General features: G+C 40.2%; 1 protein-coding gene, 1 long non-coding RNA gene and 1 pseudogene across 2 annotated transcripts in view; 1 reads left to right on the top strand and 2 right to left on the bottom strand.

The window, feature by feature from the left end:
- Positions 1-22,413, top strand: part of LOC113605711 (zinc finger protein 480-like) — a 73,594-nt gene that overhangs the window by 47,543 nt on the left and 3,638 nt on the right. The gene's annotated exons all lie outside the window — the stretch shown is intronic.
- Positions 1-22,413, bottom strand: part of LOC113605704 (zinc finger protein 677-like) — a 39,505-nt pseudogene that overhangs the window by 16,285 nt on the left and 807 nt on the right.
- Positions 18,390-19,638, bottom strand: LOC113605719 (uncharacterized). The gene is made up of 2 exons (XR_003427317.1): positions 18,928-19,638; positions 18,390-18,571 (listed from the first exon to the last, which is right to left on the bottom strand). It is a non-coding gene; the product is annotated as an uncharacterized LOC113605719 (long non-coding RNA).

Genomic DNA, 22,413 nt, shown 5'->3' with positions numbered 1-22,413 from the left:
GAAGATCTAAATAGACATTTCACCAGAGAAGACATACAGATGACCAAAGGCACATGAAAAAATGCTTGACATCACTAATTATTAGACAAATGAAAATCAAAACTACAATGAAGTTATCACCCCATTCTGGTCAGAAAGGCTATTATCAAAAAGTCTACTAATAATAAATTCTGAAGAGGGTGCGAGAAAAAGGAACCCTCCTAAACTGTCGGTGGAAATGTAAACTGGTACAGCCACTACGGAAAACAGTATGGAGGTGCCTTAAAAAACTAAAAATAGAGTTACCTTATGATTCTGTAATACCACTCCTGGGCATATATCTGGAGAAAATTATAATTCAAAAACATATATGCACTGTAATGTTCATACCAGCACTATTTACAATAGCCAAGACATAGAAGGAACTTAAATGTCCATCAGCAGATGAATGGATAAAGATACTGTAGTATGTACATACAATGAAATATTACTCTACCATAAAAAAGAATGAAATTTTGCCATTTGCAAAAACACGGATGGACTTCAAGATTATCATACTAAGTGAAGTAAGTCAGAAAAAGAAAGGCAAATACCATATGACATCATTTATAGGTGGAATCTAAGATATGACACAAATGAACTTATCTGTGAAACAGACTCACAGACATAGAGAACAGACCTGTGGTTTCCAAGGGGAAGAGGGGGCACAGGAGGGATGGACTGGGAGTCTGGGTTTAGCAGATGCAAACTATTATATATAGAATGGATAAACAACAAGGTCCTACTATTATAGCACAGGCAACTGTATGCAATATCCTGTGATAAACCTTAATGGAAAAGAATATAAAATGTACATATATGTGTAACCTAATCACTTTGCTATACAGCACAAATTAACAGAACATTGTAAATCAACTACACTTCAATTAAAAAAAAAAAATGAGGCCAGCATCACATTGATACCAAAACCAGACAAAGATATCACAAAAAAAGAAAATTACAGGCCAGTATCACCAATGAACATAGATGCAAAAATGCTCAACAAGATACTAGCAAACCGAATCCAACAATACATTAAAAAGATCATAGATCATGATCAAGTGGAGTTTATCCCAGGCTGAAAGGATTTTTCAATATCTGCAAATCAATCAATATGATACAACACATTAACAAACTGAAAAATAAAAACCAGAAGGAGCAACCAAGATGGTGGAGCAGTAGGATGTGAAGCTCACCTTCTCCCACAAATACATGAAAAATACATCTCCATGGGGAACGATTCTCACATAATATCTACTGAATGCTGGCAGACCAACTCAGGCTGCTGAAAGGGCAAGAAACTCTCCACATAACTGGGTAGGAAAAAAAAAAAGAAAAGGAAGTGAGGAAGCAGTCAGGACAGGACCTGCGCCCCTGGGAGGGAGCTGTGAAAGAGGGAAGGTTCCTGCACCCTGGGAAGCCCCCTCACTGGCAGGGAGATCTGCTGAGACAGAAGGGGAGCTTCAGAGCCTCCAAGGAGAACGCAGCAGATGGTTTGAGGCAGCCAGAGTGGAAGGAGAAGCACATAGTCAGTGCCACTGCCCTGCACTTCCCAGCCTGAGATGCACATCCTGGGAGCTGGAACTCAGGCTCTGGTGATCAGGCCTGGGAAGAGGACTGGGGATGGTTGTGTGGAAACAGGCCTGGGGGGGGCGGGGCACGGGGAGACTGGATTCTGGTGCAACCACAACTGAGGGTGTATGTGGAGGAAGCCTGGGGTGCCTTAGAGGTGAGGCACCATTGTTTGAGGGGTGTGTGAGGGAAGGGGTGACTCACCATCATACCCTTTTCCCCTGTGCACGTGCCTGCTCTCAGAGAACAGGACACCACCTGTGCTGGCTCCAGGGCTCGTCATGATCCGCCTCTGCCACCCACACAGAAGTGGTCAGGAGCTGCCACCACTACCCACCTGGACTCCAGGAATGGTCACAAGCCACCTCCGTTCCCATTACATGCTCAGGGGGTGCACCTGAGCCACCACTGCTGCCTAAAACCCCAGGACCCGACACCAGCCACCTCACCTGCACATCCCCTATCAAGAAGATAACGATTCTCACACACTGATGACACACGCGACAGGCATCCATACTAAAAACAGCCCTTGCACCAAATATATTAAGCCCACACAACCCCCACATACAAATAGCCCTCGAAGACCACAGTAGACAGTTGCTTCTCCTAAACTCACAGGGTAAGACAAATATAATTAAAATGAAAAAGTAGAGGAACCACTCCCAGTTAAAAGACCAAGAGAATTCCCTTGAAACAACAAACAATGAAACAGATCTCTTCAGTCTAATAGACACCGACTTCAAAAAGAAGATTCTGAAAATACTGAAGGAATTAATAAAGGCTATCAACAGAAATGCAGAGTACTGTAAAAAGGAACTACAAACTATTAAGAGGAACCAATAAAAACTAGAAAACTCATTTGCACATACGAAAGCTGAGCTAAAGGCAATCAGCTGCCCAATAAATAATGCAGAAGAAAGAATAAGTGACCTGAAGGATAGAATAATGGAAATCACACAATCATGACAGCAGACAGGAAACCAAAGGAAAAAATAAAATAAAAGCAATATAAGAGATCTGTGGGATATAATAAAGTGTGCCAATCTGTATATAATAGGGATTCCGGAGGGGAAGAAAGAGAAAAGGGGATCGAAAATGTATTCGAAGAAATTATGGCCGAAAAATTTCCAAACCCAAAAATGGAAACAGATATCCAGGTACAGGAAGTAAAGAGAGTCCCAAACAAAATAAATGTGGAACCATAAAAAAACCAGAATTGCCAAAGCAGTCCTGAAGAAAAAGAACAAAGCAGGAGGCATAATCATCACAGACTTCAGACAATACTACAAAGCTACAGTAATCAAACAGCATGGTACTGGCACAAAAACAGACATATGTATCAATGGAACAGAAGAGAGAGCCCAGAAATAAACCCACATGCCTATGGTCAATTCATCTTCAACAAAGGAGGCAAGAATATACAGTGGGAAAAAGACATTCTCTTCAGCAAGTAGTGTTGGGAAAGTTGGACAGCCACATGTAAATCAGTGAAGTTAGAACACACCCTTTCACCATACACAAAAATAAACTCAAAATGGCTTAAGGACTTAAACATAAGACATGACACCATAAAACTCCTAAAAGAGAACACAGACAAAACATTCCCTGACATAAATTGTACCAATGTTTTCTTAGGTCAGTCTCCCAAGGCAATAGAAATAAAAGGAAAAAGAAACAAATGGGACCTAATCAAACTTACAAGATTTTGCATAGCAAAGAAAACCATCAATAAAACGGAAAGACAACCTACAGAATGGGAGAAAATATTTGCAAACAATGCAATCGACAAGGGCTTAGTTTCCAAATATACAAACAGCTCATACAACTCAACAACACAAAAACAACCCAGTTGAAAAATGGGCAGAGTACCTAAATAGACATTTCTTCAAAGAAAAAATGGCTAGTAGGCACATGAAAAGATCCTCAACATTGCGCATTATTAGAGAAATGCAAATCAAAACTAAAATGAGGTACCACCTCATACCAGTCAGGACGGCCATCCTTAAAAATTCTACAAATAACAAATGCTGGAGAGGGTATGGAAAAAGGGAACCCTACACTGTTGGTGGTAATGTAAGTTGGTGCAGCTACTGTGGAAAAAAGTATGGAGGTTCCTCCGAAAACTAAAAATAGAATTACCATATGATCCAGCAATCCCAGTCCTGGACATATATCTAGACAAAACTATAATTCAAAAAGACACATGAACCCCTATGTCCATAGTACTATTCACAATAGCCAAGACATGGAAACACCCTAAGTGTCCATCAACAGAAGAATTTATGAAGAAGTTGTGGTACATATATACAATGGAATACTACTCAGCCATAAAAAGGAATGAAATAATGCCATCTGCAGCAACATGGATGCAACTAGAGATTATCATACTAAGTGAAGTAAGTCAGAAAGAGAAAGACAAATATCATATGTTATTACTTATATATGGAATCTAAAATATGACACAAATGAACCTATCTATGAAACAGCAACAGAATCACAGATATAGAGAACAGGCTAGTGGTTGCCAAGGGGGATGGGGTTGGAGAAGGGGTGGAGTAGGAGGTTGGGGTTAGAATATGTAAGCTTTTATATATAGACTGGATAAAACAACAAGGTCCTACTGTATAGTACGAAGAACTATATTCAATATCCTATGATAAACCATAATGGAAAAGTACATTAAAAAAAGAATATATATATATATATATATATATATAAAAATAACTAAATCACTGCTGTACAGCAGAAATTAACACAACACTGTAAATCAACTATACTTCAATTAAAAAAATACTGATCATAGGGCTTCCCTGGTGGCGCAGTGGTTGAGAATCTGCCTGCCAATGCAGGGGACACGGGTTCAAGCCCTGGTCTGGGAAGAGCCCACATGCCGCGGAGCAAGTAGGCCCGTGAGCCACAATTGCTGAGCCTGCGCGTCTGGAGCCTTGCTCCGCAACAAGAGAGGCCACGATAGTGAGAGGCCCGCGCACTGCGATGAAGACTGGCCCCCACTTGCCACAACTAGAGAAAGCCGTCGCACAGAAACGAAGACCCAACACAGCCATAAATAAATAAAGTAATTAAAAAAAAATACTGATCATAAGAAAAAGAATAAAAATCTTATGATCATCTCAATAGATGCTGGAAAACCTTTTGGTAAAACTCAACATCTATGATAAAACAAAAACTCTCCAAAAAGCAGGCACAGAGGGAACATACCTCAACATAATAAAGCCCATATATAACAAACCCATAGCTAACATATTCAATGGTGAAAAGCTGAAAGCATTTCCTCTAAGATCAGGAATGAGACGAGGATGCCCACTGAGGCCACTTTTATTCAACATAATTTTGAATAAATTATCACAACAATCAGAGAAGAAAAAGAAATAGAAGGAATACAAGTTGGAAAGGAAGAAGTAAAACTATCACTCTTTGCAGATGACATGATACTGTACGTAGAAAAGCCTGAGGACACCACCAGAAAACTACTGGAGCACATCAATGAATTCCGTAAAGTTATAGGATACATAATTAATATACAGAAATCTGCTGCATTTCTATAAACTAATAATGAAGTATTAGAATGAGAAAATTAAGAAAACAATCCCATTTACCATCACATCAAAAAGAATAAAACCTAGGAATAAACCTACCTAAGAAGGCAAAATACCTGTACTCCGAAAACTACAAGACACAGATGAAAGAAACTGAAGATGACACAAAAGGATGGAAAGAATACTGTGTTCCTGGATTGGAAGAATCAATATTGTTAAAATGACCATACTACTACCTAAGGGAATCTACAGATTCAATGTAATCCCTATCACACCACCAATGGCATTTTTCACAGAACTAGAAAAAAAAATTTTTTTAATTTGTATGGAAACACAAAGGACCCCAAATAGCCAAACAATCTTGAGAAAGAAGAACAGAGATGGAGGAATCATGCTTCCTAGGGACTATACTACAAGCTACAGTAATTGAAACTGTATGGCACTGGCAAAACGAAACACATAGATCTGTGGAACAAGAGAGAGCCTATAAAAAAATCCAGGTACTCATGTTCAATTAATCTACCACAAAGGAGGCAAGAATATAAAATGCAGAAGACAGTCTCTTCAAACAAGTGGTGCTCAGAAAACTGTACAGCTACATGTAAAAGAATGAAATTAGTACATTCCCTAAAACCATATACAAAAATAAACTCAAAATGAATTAAAGACCTCAATATAAGACCATATACTGTAAAACTCCGAGAGGAAAACAGGCAGAACACTCTGCAAATTGCAGCAGTATTTTTGGGGATTCATCTCCTAAAGTAATGGAAATAAAAGCAAAAGTAAACAAATGGGACCTAATTAAATTTAAAAGCTTTTGCACAACAAAGGAAACCATCAACAAAAGGAAAAGACAACCTACTAAATGGGAGAAAATATTTGCAAATGATATAAATGATAAGGGATTAATATCCAACATATTTAAACAGCTCATACAACATTACATCAAAAAAACATACAACCCGATTTTAAAAAGGGCACAAGAACTGAACAGTCGTTTTTCTAAAGTAGAAATGCAGATGGCCAACAAGTACATGAAAAGATGTTCAACATCGCTAACCATCAGGGAAAAGCAAATCCAAACTAAATGATATCCCCTCACACCTGTCAGAATGGCTACCATCAAAAAGAACAGAGAAAGTGCTGGCAAGGATATGGAGAAAAGGGAACCCTTCTACAGTGCTGGTGGGAATTTAAATTCGTGCAGCCACTTAGCAAAACAGTATGGAGGTTTTCTCATAAAACTAAAGCTACAATTACCATATAACCCAGCAATTCCAATCCTGGGTATATATCCAAAAAAGCCCCAAAACAGTAATTCAAAAAAACATGCACCCCAATGTTCATAGCAGCATTATTTACAATTGCCAAGATATGGAAGCAGCCTCGGGGTCCATCAACAGACAAATGGATTAAAAAAAATGTGCTGTACACACACACACACACACACACACAGTGGAATAATAGTCATAGAAAAGAATGAAATTTTGCCATGTGCAGCAACATGGATGTACTTGAAAGGTATTATGCTAAGTGAAGTAAGTCAGACAGAGAAAGATAAATACTGTATGGTATCACTTATATGTAGAATTTTAAAATATAACAAATTACTGAATACAACAAAAAAGCAGCAGATGCAGAGATATAACTAGTGGTTACAGCAGGGGACGGGCAATATAGAGGTGGGAGAGTGGGAGGGACAAACTATTGGGTGTAAGATAGGCTCAAGGATGTGTTGTACAATACAGGGAATATAGCCAATATTTTGTAATAACTGTAAATGGAAGGTAGCCTTTAAAAATTGTATAAAATTAAAAAAAATTTTTTAATTAAAAAAAAGAAAACATGTCAGCACCCTTCAAATTTATAAGCTTCCTCAATAAAACATGTCAAAATCGTATTTGTTGAAAGTGAATGAAGGACGGCACACACAGGATTAACAATGTGGCATGAACAGTAGTTTAATTAGTCTCACAGGTATGAGGTTGTGAACTTGGACACTGTTCTCCTTAGGATAAGTTCCTACACCTTTTATTGCCACCTCAAAGTTGATGACCATATTGTTTCCTACCCACATTGTCACCCTGCCCTAGAGAGGCATTGTTAAACTCCACAAGAACTAGAAGGACAACTGGAGGTTCTTATCGGTCAGGGTCTCCTGATACTTTCTACCTTAGTTTCTTGGACATGCTGACCACTCTATCCAGTGGCTTCAAGAAACATTTCTGCATGTAGAGCAGGATAATATTGTAACATATTGTTCAGTGTTTTGCTCCAAGAATCTTCTCTTAAACAGTAAACCCCCTGCATCAAAGTGTCCACCATAAGCTGCCTATGAACTAAAGGCGCAAAGAGAGATTGAAACTTTAGACCCCTGGAATTTGTGTTTAAAAAACAAGTTTCAGGGACTTCCCTGGTGGCACAGTGGTTAAGAATCTGCCTGACAATGCAGGGGACATGGGTTTGATCCCTGGTCCAGGAAGATCCCACATGCCACGGAGCAACTAAGCCCATGTGCCACAACTGCTGAAGCCCCCACACCCTAGAGCCCACGTGCCGCACCTACTGAGCCCCCGTGCTGCAACTACTGAGCCTGCTGCTGCAACTACTGAAGCCCACATGCCTAGAGCCTGTGCTCCGCAACAAGAGAAGCCACCACAATGAGAAGCCCTCACACTGCAACGAAGAGTAGCCCCCGCTCGCTGCAACTGGAGAAAGTCCACGTGCCGCAACGAAAACCCAACACAGCCAAATAATTTTTTTTTAATTAAAATCAAAAAAAAAGTTTCAGAGGCAAAATCTTAGAAGAGAGAAAGAAGTCAGAACGACTAAGGTCATTTTACGTTCCAGTACTAGGCAGAGAGCTGGAAGAGGGAGAAAAATACAAGATATGAGAAAAAAATGACAGGGTCAAATTGTGGTCCTCTTGAGAAGGGGTGGCATGCTCTACCCACAGGCTGTAGGAGGGTGAACGCCTGAAAGACTGAGATATACTACCATGCAGCAGCTGGGATCAAAGAGGATCTCAGGCTGTAGTCATTACATTACTTCTGAGTAACAACCTCAAAATGTGCACCCCATTCCTCTTTACATACGTGTGGCAAACTGAAAAAATGGCTCAGGAGCCTGAACAGGCAGAGAAGGCCTGACCCAGCCCCAGAAGATGCATGGCACCCCAGATACAGTGGAAGACCAGCTATTTTGTCTATCCCCTGAGAAGTTCTCCCAAAACTATAAAATGTGGAGGAAAACTAAATAGGTCCTGGGGTCAGAACTATAGGGGACTTAGCTCTGATATGTATTAACTGAAAACCAAGAGATGAAGGGGAAAGAGGACTTTCCATCCCTCTCAAACCAAGACATCAAAATGGTAGGAGGGGCCAGATAGTAGAGTGTTATAGGTCATGATAAAGCCTTTGCTTTGGCTTTGAATGAGCTGGAGTACCATAGCAGAGTGCAAGTTTAAACTTGTATATATTTGAGTAACACAGTGATAAGGATGCTTGTGCAGGGTTAAATTTCCTTTGAGAACTCATATGAAATGGACTTTTATTTTCCCATGGTTCTTTCCCATTTGAGGAGAACTTCTCAAAGAATATCTAATGAAGAAGCTTGCTCTGTGCCCATCTGAGCTCTCATTTAAGTTCACATCTAAATATATTCTGACCAGGAATTCCCTGTCAGTCCAGTGGTTAGGACTCTGTGCTTTCACTGCCGAGGGCCTGGGTTCAACCCCTGGTCGGGGAACTAAGATCCCACAAGCAGCATGGTGAGGCCCAAAAAAAATAACAACAGTAATACATCCTGACCTCTCTGTATTTTTCCGTATTTTCACTTCACTTTCCACAGATCAGGGCTCTTCCCCTTGTTCCATAGTGAAAATACTGTTCACCTCAAAAGAGATTTCAATTTATAAAAAAAAACTCAACATGATAATGCTATACTTAGTGCTTTGTTCAGCTAAGAAGAAAGGATATTATAGATGGATCTAGAAAAGTGTTTCAACAAGTAACCGACTGACTGCCTCCTGAATGTTTAGAGATGATTTAAAATGTGTAGACATCTAGCACCCTTCCAAGAACCACTGAATCAGAAGCTCAAGAGTAAAACCACAGACTGAAATGTTTTTAAATTTGCCATAAGGCGTTCAGACTGCTAACATTCTACAAACCACCACTAATCAAGCATGTGCCAAACTTCTGAAGAAAGGGGAAGTTAGTCATAAGCCACTTTATGAAGCCTTTCATTCTGAATACAAACAGCTTCAATCACTCTCTTGAAGGGATCTGAAACTCTCGCAAGCATGCTAGGGACTCCTAAAAGACTCCCAAGGGGAAATGCAAAGATATACAAAAGTAGTTACCGACTTTCAGAGGGAAATTATCCTCACCCAGGGAGAGCAGGTTCCTGTAGGTCTCCAGCATCACGTCCCTGTACAAGGCCCTCTGAGCAGGGTCCAGGCATTCCCACTCCTCCTGAGAGAACGTGATGGCCACATCCTTGAACATAAACAGTCCCTGAAAGGAAAGCACATTTTACCAAGTTGACAAGGAGAGATTTCTGAGTTTGACACAAACTTACAGAAACAGACGCGTAAGGATTGACTTGGCTGGAGTGAATATTCTGACTGATCCATGTAAGATAATTTTGAGCAAGTTACGCTTCTCTTTATGTAACCGAGGTGAAATGCATACAACATAAAGTCAGCCATTTTTAAAGTAGCGTTCAGTGGCATTTAGTACATTTATAATGTTGAACAAACATCACCTCTTTCTTGTTCAAAAATATTTCAGTCATCCCCAAAGGAAATCCTTTACCCATTTCAGCAGTTGCTTCTTTCTCCCCCATTTGCCTCAGTCCCTGGACACCACTAATGCTTTGTCTCAGTGGATGTACCTGTTTGGGATATTTCCATATAACTGGGATGGTATAAAATGTGACCTTTTGTCTGGTTTCTTTCACTGTGAATAATTTTTTTGGCTCAGCCATGCTCAGTACAGTTATGTATCAGTACCACATTCCTTTTCATGGCCGAGTAATATTCCACTGCATGAGTAAACCACAGGTTATTCACTCATCCCTTGGTGGACATTTGGGTTATAACCACCTTTTGTCTATTACTAACACTGCTGCTGGAACTTTCTTTTTCTTTTTTTTGATTAATTTTTGGCTGTGTTGGGTCTTTGTTGCTGTGCGCGGGCTTTCTTTAGTTGTGGCAAGCAGGGGCTACTCTTCATTGCGGTGTGCAGGCTTCTCATTGCAGTCGTTTCTCTTTGTTGTGGAGCACGGGCCCTAGGCACACAGGCTTCAGCAGCTCAGGCTCGCAGACTCTAGAGCACAGGCTCAGTAGTTGTGGCGCACAGGCTTAGTTGCTCCGCGGCATGTGGTATCTTCCCGGACCAGGGCTTGAACCCGTGTCGCCTGCACTGGCAGGCGGATTCTCAACCACTGTGCCACCAGGGAAGCCCCATGCTGCTGGAACATTCATGCAGAAGTATATGTTTGAATTATCTGTTCTCAATTCTTTTTGGTATTTATCTAGCAGTGGAATCACTAGGTCACATGGTTTTGTTTTCCACGATGGCTACAACACTTTACCAGCAACTTATCAGGATTCTAACTTCTCTACATCTTTACCAAAACTTGTTATTCTGTTTTATTATAGTCATCGTATCAGGTGTGAAATTATATCTCATGGTAGTTTTGATTTTGCATTTTATTAATGACTAATTTCATTGAACATCTGTTTGCTTCTTGGTTACTTCTCTGTCTTCTGTGAAGAAAGGTCTATTAAAGTCCTTTGCTTATTTTATAATTAGGTTCTTTGTATTTTGGTTCTTGACGTATAGGAGTTCTTCATATATTCTAGATAATAGACACCAGATATGTGATTTGGAAATACTTCCTCCCACTTGGTAGATTATGTTTTCAGTTATGTGACAGTGTCCTTCAGTGTACAAATATTATTAATTTTGGTGAAGCTCAACTTATCTATTTTGTCTTTCTATCTTTTGCTTTCAGTGTCCTATCTAAAAAAAAATCCACTGTCAGTTCACATCATGAAGATTTATCCCTATGCTTTCACTTAAGGGTATTATAGTTTTACCTGTCATGCTTAGTCTTTGATTCCTTTTGAATTGACTGATTTATATGGTGAGAGGCACAGGTCCAATTTCACTCTCTTTCACATGGATATCCAGTTGTCCCAGTACAACTGGAGAGACTACTTTTTAAGAGACTTTTTTTCCTTGAATGTTTCTGGCACCGTGTGAAAAGGAATAGGCTACAGACATACGGGTTTATTTGTGGACTCTCAGTCTATCATTTTGATCTATGTTACTCTTCTCAAGCTGGAACCAGTTTTGTTTATCCATGGTTTGCAGTAAGGTTCGATGTTGGGAGTGTAAGTCCTCCAACTTTACTCTTTTTCACACTTATTTTGGGTATTTGGGGTCCTTACTAATTCAAAATGAATTTAAGGGTCAGGTTCTCACTTGTACAGAAAAGGCTGCGGGGATTTTGACATGGATTGCTGTCAATCCTTATAACACTTTGGTTAGTACTGCCATCTTAACTACTCTAAGTCTTACAATCAACAAAGGATATCTTGACATTTATTTAAATTTTCCTTCAATTCTTTAAGCAATACTTTTAGTTTTCATTGTACAAATCTTCCAGTTCCTTGGTTATATTCTTATTCTTTTTGATGGTCTTGTAAATGGAATTGTTTCACTTACTTTCAATGTTTATTGCTCGTGTACAGAAATACTACTGAATATTGGGTACTGATACTGTATTCTATAACCTCAGTGAATTTGTTTATTATCACTAATGGTCTTTTTAAGGATTGTTCAGATGTTTTTACATATAAGAGCATGTTTTCTGTGAATATAGTTTGACTTCTTTTTTAATTTTGACTTTTCTTTCTTTCTTTTTTTGGGTCTAATTTATCTGGCTAGATATTCAGTAAAATGTTGACATATAGTGCCAAAATGCGTCCCCACACTTGCTTCTTCCTGATTACATGGGAAAGCTTTCCATCTTTAACAATGAGTATGATGTTAACTGTGAGATTTTAATAAATATCCTTTTTAAGACCAAAGATAATCCCTTCTATTCCTAGTTTTGAGTACACTCTGTTTTTGTTATACGGAGTGTTCTGTATATTTCTCTTAGGTCTACAGTGTTTGCTTGGTTTACAGTTTTGCTCAGTCCTTTATTTCCTTATTGAGCTCCTGTCTGGTTATTAAAAGGAGAGTACTGAGGGAACTCCCTGGTGGTCCAGTGGTTAAGAATCCACCTGCCAATGCAGGGGACACGGGTTCGGTCCCTGGTTTGGGAAGATCCCACATGCCGTGGAGCAACTAAACCCATGCAACCACAACTACTGAGCCTGCACTCTAGAGCCCGTGAGCCACAACTACTGAGCCTGCGCGCCACAACTACTGAGCCTGAGTGCCACAACTACTGAAGCCCACCTGCCCTAGAGCCCGTATGCTGCGGCTACTGAGCCTGCAGGCTGCAACTACTGAAGCCCATGTGCCTAGAGCCCATGCTTCGCAGCAAGTGAAGCCACCGCAATGAGAAGCCCGTACACCGCAATGAAGAGTAGCCCCCGCTCGCCAAAACTAGAGAAAGCCCGTGTGCAGCAACGAAGACCCAACACAGCCAAAAAAAAAAGTTTAAAAGGAGAGTATTTTGAGGTCTCCAACTATTATAGTTGAACTATCTCTCCTCAAATTCTGCTTCAAAAAATGTGGGGATTTGTACTTATGTATATATTGTTTACAGTTGTTTCATCTTCTTGATGAATTGACTCTTTTTTGTATATAAATACATATACGTTACATGTACCTTATATATATGTATATACATATATATAATTATATATATATATAAAAATATCCTTAAACTTCTTTGGTAACAATTTTATGACTTAAAGTTTATTTAATCTGACATTAGTGTAGCTAAGATTGGTAACTATTTCCACAATGTTTTTTCCTATCCTTTCACTTTCAACCTATTTGAGTATCTTAAAGCAAGCATTCTGTAGAAAGATACAGTAGAATCATTTTATAAAAATTCTTGCAATCATTGACTTGTAATGAAGAGTTTGATCTACTTATATTAAAAGTACCCAATAAACAAGGGAGGAATTACTTTTGCTATTTAGCTATTTGCTTTCTGTATGTCCAATATTTTCTTGGTCTTGTAATTCCTCTTGTTTCCTTCTTTGTGTATGTCTGTACATGCATAACATTTTGATTCCCTTCATATTCACATTTCTGTATATGTTAAAATTATTTTCTTAGTGGTCACCCTGCAGATTATATATTTTATATATATATCCTGTCTCCCTTTATATTGTTATTGTCAAAAATTACTTCTTTATACATTTTGCATTCAATAACAGATTTATAATGATTGTTTACATATTTGCCTTTTAATTCAGGTTAAAAAATGAGTTATAAACCAAAAAATACAGTAATACTGCCTTTTATATACACCTATGTAGTTATATTACCACTGTTCTTTATTTGTTCCTGTGCCTTTGAGGTACTGCTAGTAGCCCTTCATTTTGGCCTCAAGAATTCCATTTAGTGTTTCATGTAGTATAAGTCTGTCAGTGTGAACTTCCTCAGCTTTTGTTTATCTAGGAGTCTCTAAATTTCATTATCAATTTTAAAGCATAGTTTGCCTGATAATGAATTTTTTTTAATCTTTTGAAATTTAAATATATCATCAGATTCCTTCCTGGCATCCACAGTTTCTGAGAAAGAGGCTGTTAATTTTATTAAGCATCTTTGTACATGAGAAGTCATTTCTGTCTTGCTACTCTCTACATTCTTGTTTTGTATTTTAACAATTGACTATGTGTCTTGCCCAAGCTCTCTATGAATTTATCATACTTGGAGTTCATTGACTTTCTTGGATTTGCAGGTTCACATTTTTAATAAATTTGTGAGGTTTTTCAGCTCTTATTTCTTCAGATATTATTTCTGCCCTTTCCTGTTTCTCCTTTCCTTCTAGGACTCCTATTATGTGTATACTGGTATTCTTGGGAATGTCTCAAAAGTTTCTTAGTCTCTGTTCATGTTTCTTTTTACCACCGTTCTTCTATTCAGAGTGGATAATTCCAATTAACCTATGTTCAGGTTCACTGATTCTTTATTCTGATTGTCAATCTGCTGTTGAAATCCTCTAGTGAATTCTCAATTTCAGTTGTGGTACTTTTCAGCTCTAGAATTTCTAATTCTCTTTTTTGATATTTTCTGTTTCTTGAAACAAGTTTTCTCCTACTTTCTTTTAGTTCTCTGTCCATGGTTCCCCTTAAGTCTCTGAGTACGATTCAGACAGTTGATTTAAAATCTTTAGGGGCTTCCCTGGTGGCGCAGTGGTTGAGAGTCCGCCCGCCGATGCAGGGGACGCAGGTTCGTGCGCCGGTTTGGGAAGATCCCACATGCCGCGGAGCGGCTGGGCCCGTGAGCCATGGCCGCTGAGCCTGCGCGTCCGGAGCCTGTGCTCCGCAACGGGAGAGGCCACAACAGTGAGAGGCCCGCGTACCGCAAAAAAAAAAAAAAAAAAATCTTTATTTGGTAACTATAGTATCTGTGCTTCCTTATGAACACCATCATTAACCCGATAATCATGCTCAAGCTTCCCATTCTGGAGAAATTCTTAGACAACTGTAGTAAAGTCGGCATGCTCAGAAGCAGCCACTGTGGCTTTTTTTTTTAAATAATAATAAATTTATTTACTTATTTGGCTACATCAGGTCTTAGTTGTGGCACACGGACAACTGTTGTGGCACGCAGCCTCTCTAGTTGTGGCGGATGGGCTCTAGAGTGCACAGGCTCAGTAGTTGTGGTGCAGGGGCTCCGCTGCTCCACGGCATATGGGATCTTAGTTCCCCAACCAGGGATCAAACCTGCGTCCCCTGCATTGGAAGGTGGATTCTTAACCACTGGACCACCAGGGAAGTCCTGGCCTTTTCTTATAACGGTAAAAACTGTAAAGGACCCATTTATCTTCATTAAGAGAATGCTCCACTGAGGATACAAAAAAGAAAGTCATCTCTATGTCTGTTCATGAAAACAAGTCTAAGATACATGATATGTAGATATTTAAATTTGAAGAATAAAATACCATAACAAAATATTTAGTAAAGAATATTTTCTAAAATCACATTTCCATATATAAATGTACTGCTGTAAGATCTGCACTGAGAATGAACTGTGGTTTCTGATGGAGACAGTAAGTGATGGTGTTAAGATGCGACCGGGAAGGGGATATTTTACTTCTTAGTCTCTAAACTGCATCGCTGTGTGAAGCTGAATTACAAAACTATATCTATGAAGTGTTTAAAACAAAAAAATATAACACTGAACAACAAGCAGTAGAATCATAATTTGGCTCCAGTCTATCTGATGACAGAAATTTGTGCTCCTATGTCTTGGCTAAATTATAACCATCTTTATCTAAAACACATGCTGGGACTTCCCTGGTGGTTCAGTGGGTAGTAAGACCCCACGCTCCCAATGCAGGGGACCTAGGTTCAATCCCTGGTTGGGGAACTAGATCCCACATGCATGCCGCAACTAAAAAAGATCCCGCATGCTGCAACCAAAGATCCCACATGCTGCAACGAAGACCTGGCACAGCCTAAATAAATAAATAAATAAATCTTTTAAAATAAATAAATAAACAAAAAAAACACATGCTGCATGAGAGTCCCTACATGAACAGGAGGGTCTCTGTAAGATGAACGTGCTGTGAATAATTTTTAAAACCCTTATTCTTAGATAACACCCTATTATTTATTTCTGTTTCTCAACTTCCCATTCTACTTTACAGTACTGGTATTTTAGAGTGAAAAACTTTTACTGATTCAGTGAAAAACTGATTCACTCCTTTTATTTCAAAGGCACTAATAAAATCTGACAAAGCAAGTTTCCCCATATCAGTCCTCCTTCCCAGACCTCCTCGGATATCTGTGCACAGTAGTACATCACTTACACATGTAGTCGCTTTCATCCTGGGTTACGTGGAGATGAAGGGGCACTCAGAAGGGTGCACTACACAATCCTCACTGCCCTACCTCATTGACACCAGAGCCGACTCCCCATCTCCGATCCACACCTGAGTATAAAACCTTTCACGGATGACCACCTGAAAGGGGGCTCTTCCCAAGTTCCCCGTCACTGGGTCACAGTGCCATGGAATCTGCAGGGAGGTGACAGGAGACTGAGGGAAGGCCCTGTGTGTGAGTAAATATTTTAGACAGGAACCTTCAGAGACCAAGAAGCTCAGCGCGTCCAAAACGTGTCATTTTAGGAAGGAGAGAACAGTCCACAAAGAGTATGACTTTCACCTGGGAAAGGGCCATTCCTTCTCCTTTCTCTCCTCTTCCTCTGAGCTTCTTTCTCAGGTAGGATTATTCTGTGTGACAAAAACACGTTCTTAAATGCTTAGAATCAACATACCCCCCCCCCCCGCGCCACAAGTATACACACAGGGAGAACCTTAATTCGGGGGAGAGAAGGCCGCAGCAACAGGAGGGATGCAGGCAAACAACCTCCTGTAAGGAGCCCAGTCGGTGAGCCCGTCACCCACTTCTTCAGGAAGCCCTCCCTGCTGCTGCTGGAACGCCCAGCGCTGCAACTGCGCCGTCCTTGTCCACTTGGCCCTCAGCCAGAGGCAAGTGCCTCGTCCCAGCCCCTGGCTCCTCCCGAGGAAGCCGGCATCCAGTGACTGGCTGATGCAGGATAGGATGCTTGTCCCATCCCACAAGTGGGAGCAACTCCAAAGGGCCACCCCAGCTCCAGAGCTCCCTGAAGCTATACTGAAGACTTCAGATTTTTGTCCTGAAGGTGATGGGAAACCCTAAAAGGGTTTAATGCCAAGAGATGACACAATTAAATTTAAGATTTACCCTAAAACCTGTAATTATACTTGTTTCTTCAACTTAATTAGTGGCACAGTATCTATTCTTCCAGGGAACAATGTATCATCTTCAATTACTCTTACCTACATCTAGTAAATCATCAAATGACACAGACTCTACCTTCTCAATAGGTTTCAAATTCATCCTTTCCTTTCATATGACGCTTTCTACCCCACACGCATCCTCACGTGTCACTCAGATAATTTCAAAGATCTGTGAAGTTTCCCTTGCCTGTGATTTCTTCTTCCTTCAATCCATAATCCACACACTTATGAGGGTTCACTATTTAAAATGCAACACTGACCTATTAGTATCTTGTTTTAGCCTCTCAATGACCTCTTTGTGTCAACAGGATCAAATCAAGCTCCTTAGGAGAGACTATGTCGTGAGTCCCCTGGTGACAGGACCCCTGCTTTGCCTGCACTTCTTTCACTCTCTGCGTCACGCTCTGCGTCCAAGCAACATTGCAGGATGCTAATATCCTCTTCTCCACCCTGACAATACACTTACTTTCTTTATTTTGGAATGCTGCTTCTCCTTCATTAGCTGTTGAATTAATATAAACTATTTAAATCCAACTTGAAAAATAAAAATAAACTAAGATGAAATGGCTGTAAGAGCTGCCTCTCCTGATTCTTTCTCTTCCCCTAACGGTCCCATTTAATCCCACCCAGAAAGAATCATTCACCTCTGCAGTTTACGCATGCTTCTGTTATTTCATTTAACAAGGTATGTTTAAAAATATTCACATATCTATTTTCACTAAAAGAATGTAAGCTCTGTGTAACAGGGAACATGTTTTCCACTCTGGTAGCTTGCATTCGGTTCCACATGCTGGCAGCCACCTCCTGAGATCTCTTCTGAACATAATTTGAAAGCCCACCTTATGGTAACTGACTTACCCAGCTCCTCATCATTCGGTGGGGTCTGCTTATAGGCCATTTGAAACAAGGCGCTTGAGTGGTAAGACGATATCCTTTTTTCAAAATTGTATTTATTTATTTATTTGGCTGCGTCGGGTCTTAGTTGCGGCACGTGGGATCTTTTTACTTGTGGCATGCAAAAGCTTTAGTTGAAACATGTGGGATCTAGTTCCCTGACCAGGGATTGAACCCAGACTCCCTGCATTGGCAGTGCGGAGTCTTAGCCACTGGACCACCAGGGAACTCCCGAGACGATATCCTTAATCATGTAACACTTGATGAAAGCATAATTATTAGGAAAGAAATACCTGTGTTTCAGTGTCTCACTGAAAATAAGTTGTTGAGATTGAATGAGCAGAGGTATAAGTGCAGAAGCAGAAGTAAGCATACACCAGTTGGAAGATGTCATTGCGTTTACAGCAATATCATTTCATAGTAATATCATTTTATTATGAATATAATTTTATTACCTTCCTACTGGATTACTAGTGCTAAAATTTGTCTGTATACCAGCAGGTACAAGGATGTGGCTCCCAACACATCCACTGGTGCAACTTCGAGCACTATTTATTTATTTATTTTTATTTATTTATTTTTCACACACACACACACACACACACACACACACACATACTGTATTTTATTTTTACAAGAGATAAATAAACTGACACCAGGCATTGGAAATGGATGACCACAACAGAAGCAACAATGATTGCATTACCAAACACGAAACGCACTAACACTATGTCATAATATTGACATTCAGTCCAGGAATCCTCCACTGTAACAGCTCCTTTACTTTGCAGTGAAATTTGATTTGAATATTCTTTGCCTCTGAGTCCTTGTGGGATTTTTTTTTTTTAATTCAAACAGAAAGTCACAAAAATTATAATCATCCTCATCAGTTCACTCTCGAGCACTATTTAAAAAGTGGATCTTATGCCAGCTGGGACTGGACCCAGGTCATTGAATATGAGGATATAATAATACCTAAGGAGCTAGGGTAGTCCATACTGATGAGGTATTTTCTATCTTCAACAAGTAGCCTTCTTACCCCCTCAATGTAATCGGAGTAGGAACTGTTCTCCATTTGACTGCATTACCTGCCCACTCATACTCTCGTTGATACTGATTAGCGTGGACACACACAGCAACACATCCAACACTACACGTTTCCACATGGTCTAATCTTTTCTTCATAACCTCTGCCTTCAGTAAAACATACTGTGTATTTTTTTATGACAAACATCATAAGCCAATAAATATTGTTTCTTGAACTCAGTTACAGTGCTCCAGTGTTTATGTGAAGATTGTAATCAAGCAGTTATTCAGAAAGTTGTCTCAGGTCCTTTGGCCCGGTTCTGCTTTCTCATATAGGCATCCTACGTTGTCAAAGGTTCTTCCTAAAATTTGGCCCAAAGTCCAAAACAGAATATTCTATTGAAGAGATGAAGAACCAACCATCTGTTTTTATGATATTGATATCGAATGTTGCATTTATATCAATGTATTCTTAAGACACATTAGCTTTTTTCTATTTTTTTGAAGTATAATTGATGTACAATACATGTTTCAAATATACTAAACAGTGATTTGACATCTGCATACGCTATGAAACCATCACAGGTCTCAAAGAAAAAAGAAAAAAGATTTACCCCACGATTCATAGATAGAGAAAGAAGCTGATAGTCATGCCTCTTTCTCTGGGCTTATGCGCCTGCCTCTTAGTGGATTTCATTATTGTTGGAGGACTGGGACATGTTTCAAATTCTAATGATAACTGGGCACACATCCAAAAAACCTGCCAAATGCAAACACAAGACCAATTTTCAAAATCATTTCAGGGATCCCATTTGCTCAGACTCTGAAAACCTGGTCTGCTCTATCTTCTCCATGGTACAGGTGGCACATGAGACTCAGAGGGGAAGTAATTTTACCAAGTTACCCTGAAGAAGTCTGAGTTGAGTGAGCAGAACTGAGTGTAAGTGGTGGCCTGGATAAGTTTAAATACAAAGCGTTTGTCCTAATTCCAGATTAACTTCCATATTCCTGAGCAAGAGAAGCTTCTCTTTCAGGGGTTTAATCAAACCCAAACATTTAATTCCTCCACTCCCCAAAAAAACAGAATAAAAAATACAAAATTATAAATAGTTATTACTCCAGGAAACCATGAAAGAGAGTCACTTGTAGAGATGAACTCTGAGCAGTCTCTTCATCATGAACACATGGGCTCTGTTGGAACAAAATTCCACATCAATCCAGCCCATCCTGGGACATCCCTGGTGGTCCAGTAGTTAAGACTCCACGCTTCCACTGCAGGGGTGCGGGTTCTATCCCTGGTCAGGGAACTAAGATCCCACACGCCGTGTGGCGTGGCCAAAAAATTAAAAACAAACAAAAACTCCAGCCCATCCTTCAACATCTGCACAGAAAGGATAAAGGGGATTAGAGGGGAGCATCTGCTTAGCTGGAGCCTTCAGCTCAGAGCTCACTAATTTAGCAAATCACTTAAGGGAAGAAAGCAGCTACTGAATGTTAAACTAGTTAAACTAGGTTTTGAGTGTTAAAAGATTATCAACATCCTTAACCACACGCATAGTGAAATACTGGAAAGTTATTTACCAGACATCAAAGAATAGTTCCAAGTTAGGATAAAAAGCATATAAACCTCATAATCTAAACAATAAAATTTAGAGGGAAAACAATCTGGAAATTTAAAAAATATCCAGGGGGCTTCCCTGGTGGCACAGTGGTTGAGAGTCCACCTGCCGATGCAGGGGACACGGGTTCGTGCCCGGTCCGGGAAGATTCCACATGCCGCGGAGCGGCTGGGCCCGTGAGCCACAGCCGCTGAGCCTGCGCGTCCGGAGCCTGTGCTCCACAACGGGAGAGGCCCCAACAGTGAGAGGCCCGCGTACCGCAAAAAAAAAAAAAAAAAAAAATATCCAGGGACCTCCCTGATGGTCCAGTGGCTAACACTCCGTGCTCCCAATGCAGGGGGCCTGGGTTCGATCCCTGGTCAGCGAACTAGATCCCACATGCCGCAACTAAGAGTCTGTACACCACGACTAAAGATCCCATGTGCTGCCACTAAGACCAGACGCAGCCAAATAAATATTTTAAAAAATATATCCACTGGGTTCTGAGATTAAGTTAAAACAAGTGTGAGGATACATCAAATTTAGAAAAGGATGGCATGAGCCACAGTAGAAAGGGGGAGAGGAAAATAGTACTGTTAATAATAGCTATTTTAAAAAGCACCATGTGGTGACAGAAATTCTTCCCCCATTTTTTGAAAGCTAAGAGGAGGACGTGGAATTGACTGAGCTAAGTCTCTGCCCCCTGGATCAACAGGGATTGTGAATGGAGTTACCATCTGATACAATAATTGGGAGCAAATTTGGGGGGCCACCCCATCTCCAGAGCTCCCTGCTGGAGCGATATTGAACAGTTTGTCCCGAGGGTGATGGGAAACCATAAAAGGATTTAATGCCAAGAGATGATGCAATCAAACTTATGATTTACTCCTGATACAGACAAGCTGAGAAAAAGGTATGCCTCCAACTCTGGGCCTATGCCCCTGCCTCTTTTTTTAAGTGTTTTTTCATAATTGTTGGTAGACTGGAACGTGTTTAAAAATTCAGTTATAACCGGGCAAACTGGTCTCCTCTATCTTCTCCATGTCACAGGTGGGTACACTGAGGCTCGGAGGGGGAGAAATTTTACCAAGTTACCCTTAAGAAATCTGAGTTAGGTGAGCAGAACTGGGTAGAAGTGGCAGCCTGGATAGGTTTAGGTAGAAAGGGTTTAAATGTCCTAATTCCAGATTACCTTTCATATTCCTGAGCAAGAGAAGCTTCTCTTTCATGGTTTAATCAAATTCAAACGTTTAATTCCTCTTTTCCAGAAAACATTACAGTCAAAAAATATGAAATTACAAACAGTTACTCCTCCAGAAAAACAAGAAAGAGGGTCACCCGTGGAGATAAGCCCTAACAATCTCTTCATCATGAACACATGGGTTCTGTGGGAACAAAGTTTCACATCAGTCTGGAAAAGGCTGGAACCTGGGGCCCCTGACTACAGTGCCTGCACCTGGACAGAGGTGTCCTGAACAAGGAATACAAAGAAGCCATAAGGCACTAAAAATAACTGCATACATGCACAGCTTGGGCAAACAGCTTATGAACAATAAGAAACAAAAAGGCCAAAACCCAACTGCCACTTCTGAGGTGCTGAGAGCAAAACCACCACCCCCCATCAGGGGGCGAGCAAGGGCACCTGTTTCTTGTTCTCGCTCACTTGTGCTGCAGCAGGAGTCCCAATAAAGCTTTGCCTGAATTCTTCGTCTGGCCTGTTATCAATTTCTACTGATTAGAGTCCAAGAACCCAGGTC

Source organism: Aethalodelphis obliquidens, unplaced genomic scaffold, assembly GCF_003676395.1.
Source record: "Aethalodelphis obliquidens isolate GAN/ISIS:26980383/991018 unplaced genomic scaffold, ASM367639v1 scaffold43, whole genome shotgun sequence".
NCBI lineage: Eukaryota > Metazoa > Chordata > Mammalia > Artiodactyla > Delphinidae > Aethalodelphis > Aethalodelphis obliquidens.
The sequence above is the reverse complement of the archived record's forward strand: the minus strand, read 5'-3'. Positions and strand labels throughout refer to the sequence as shown.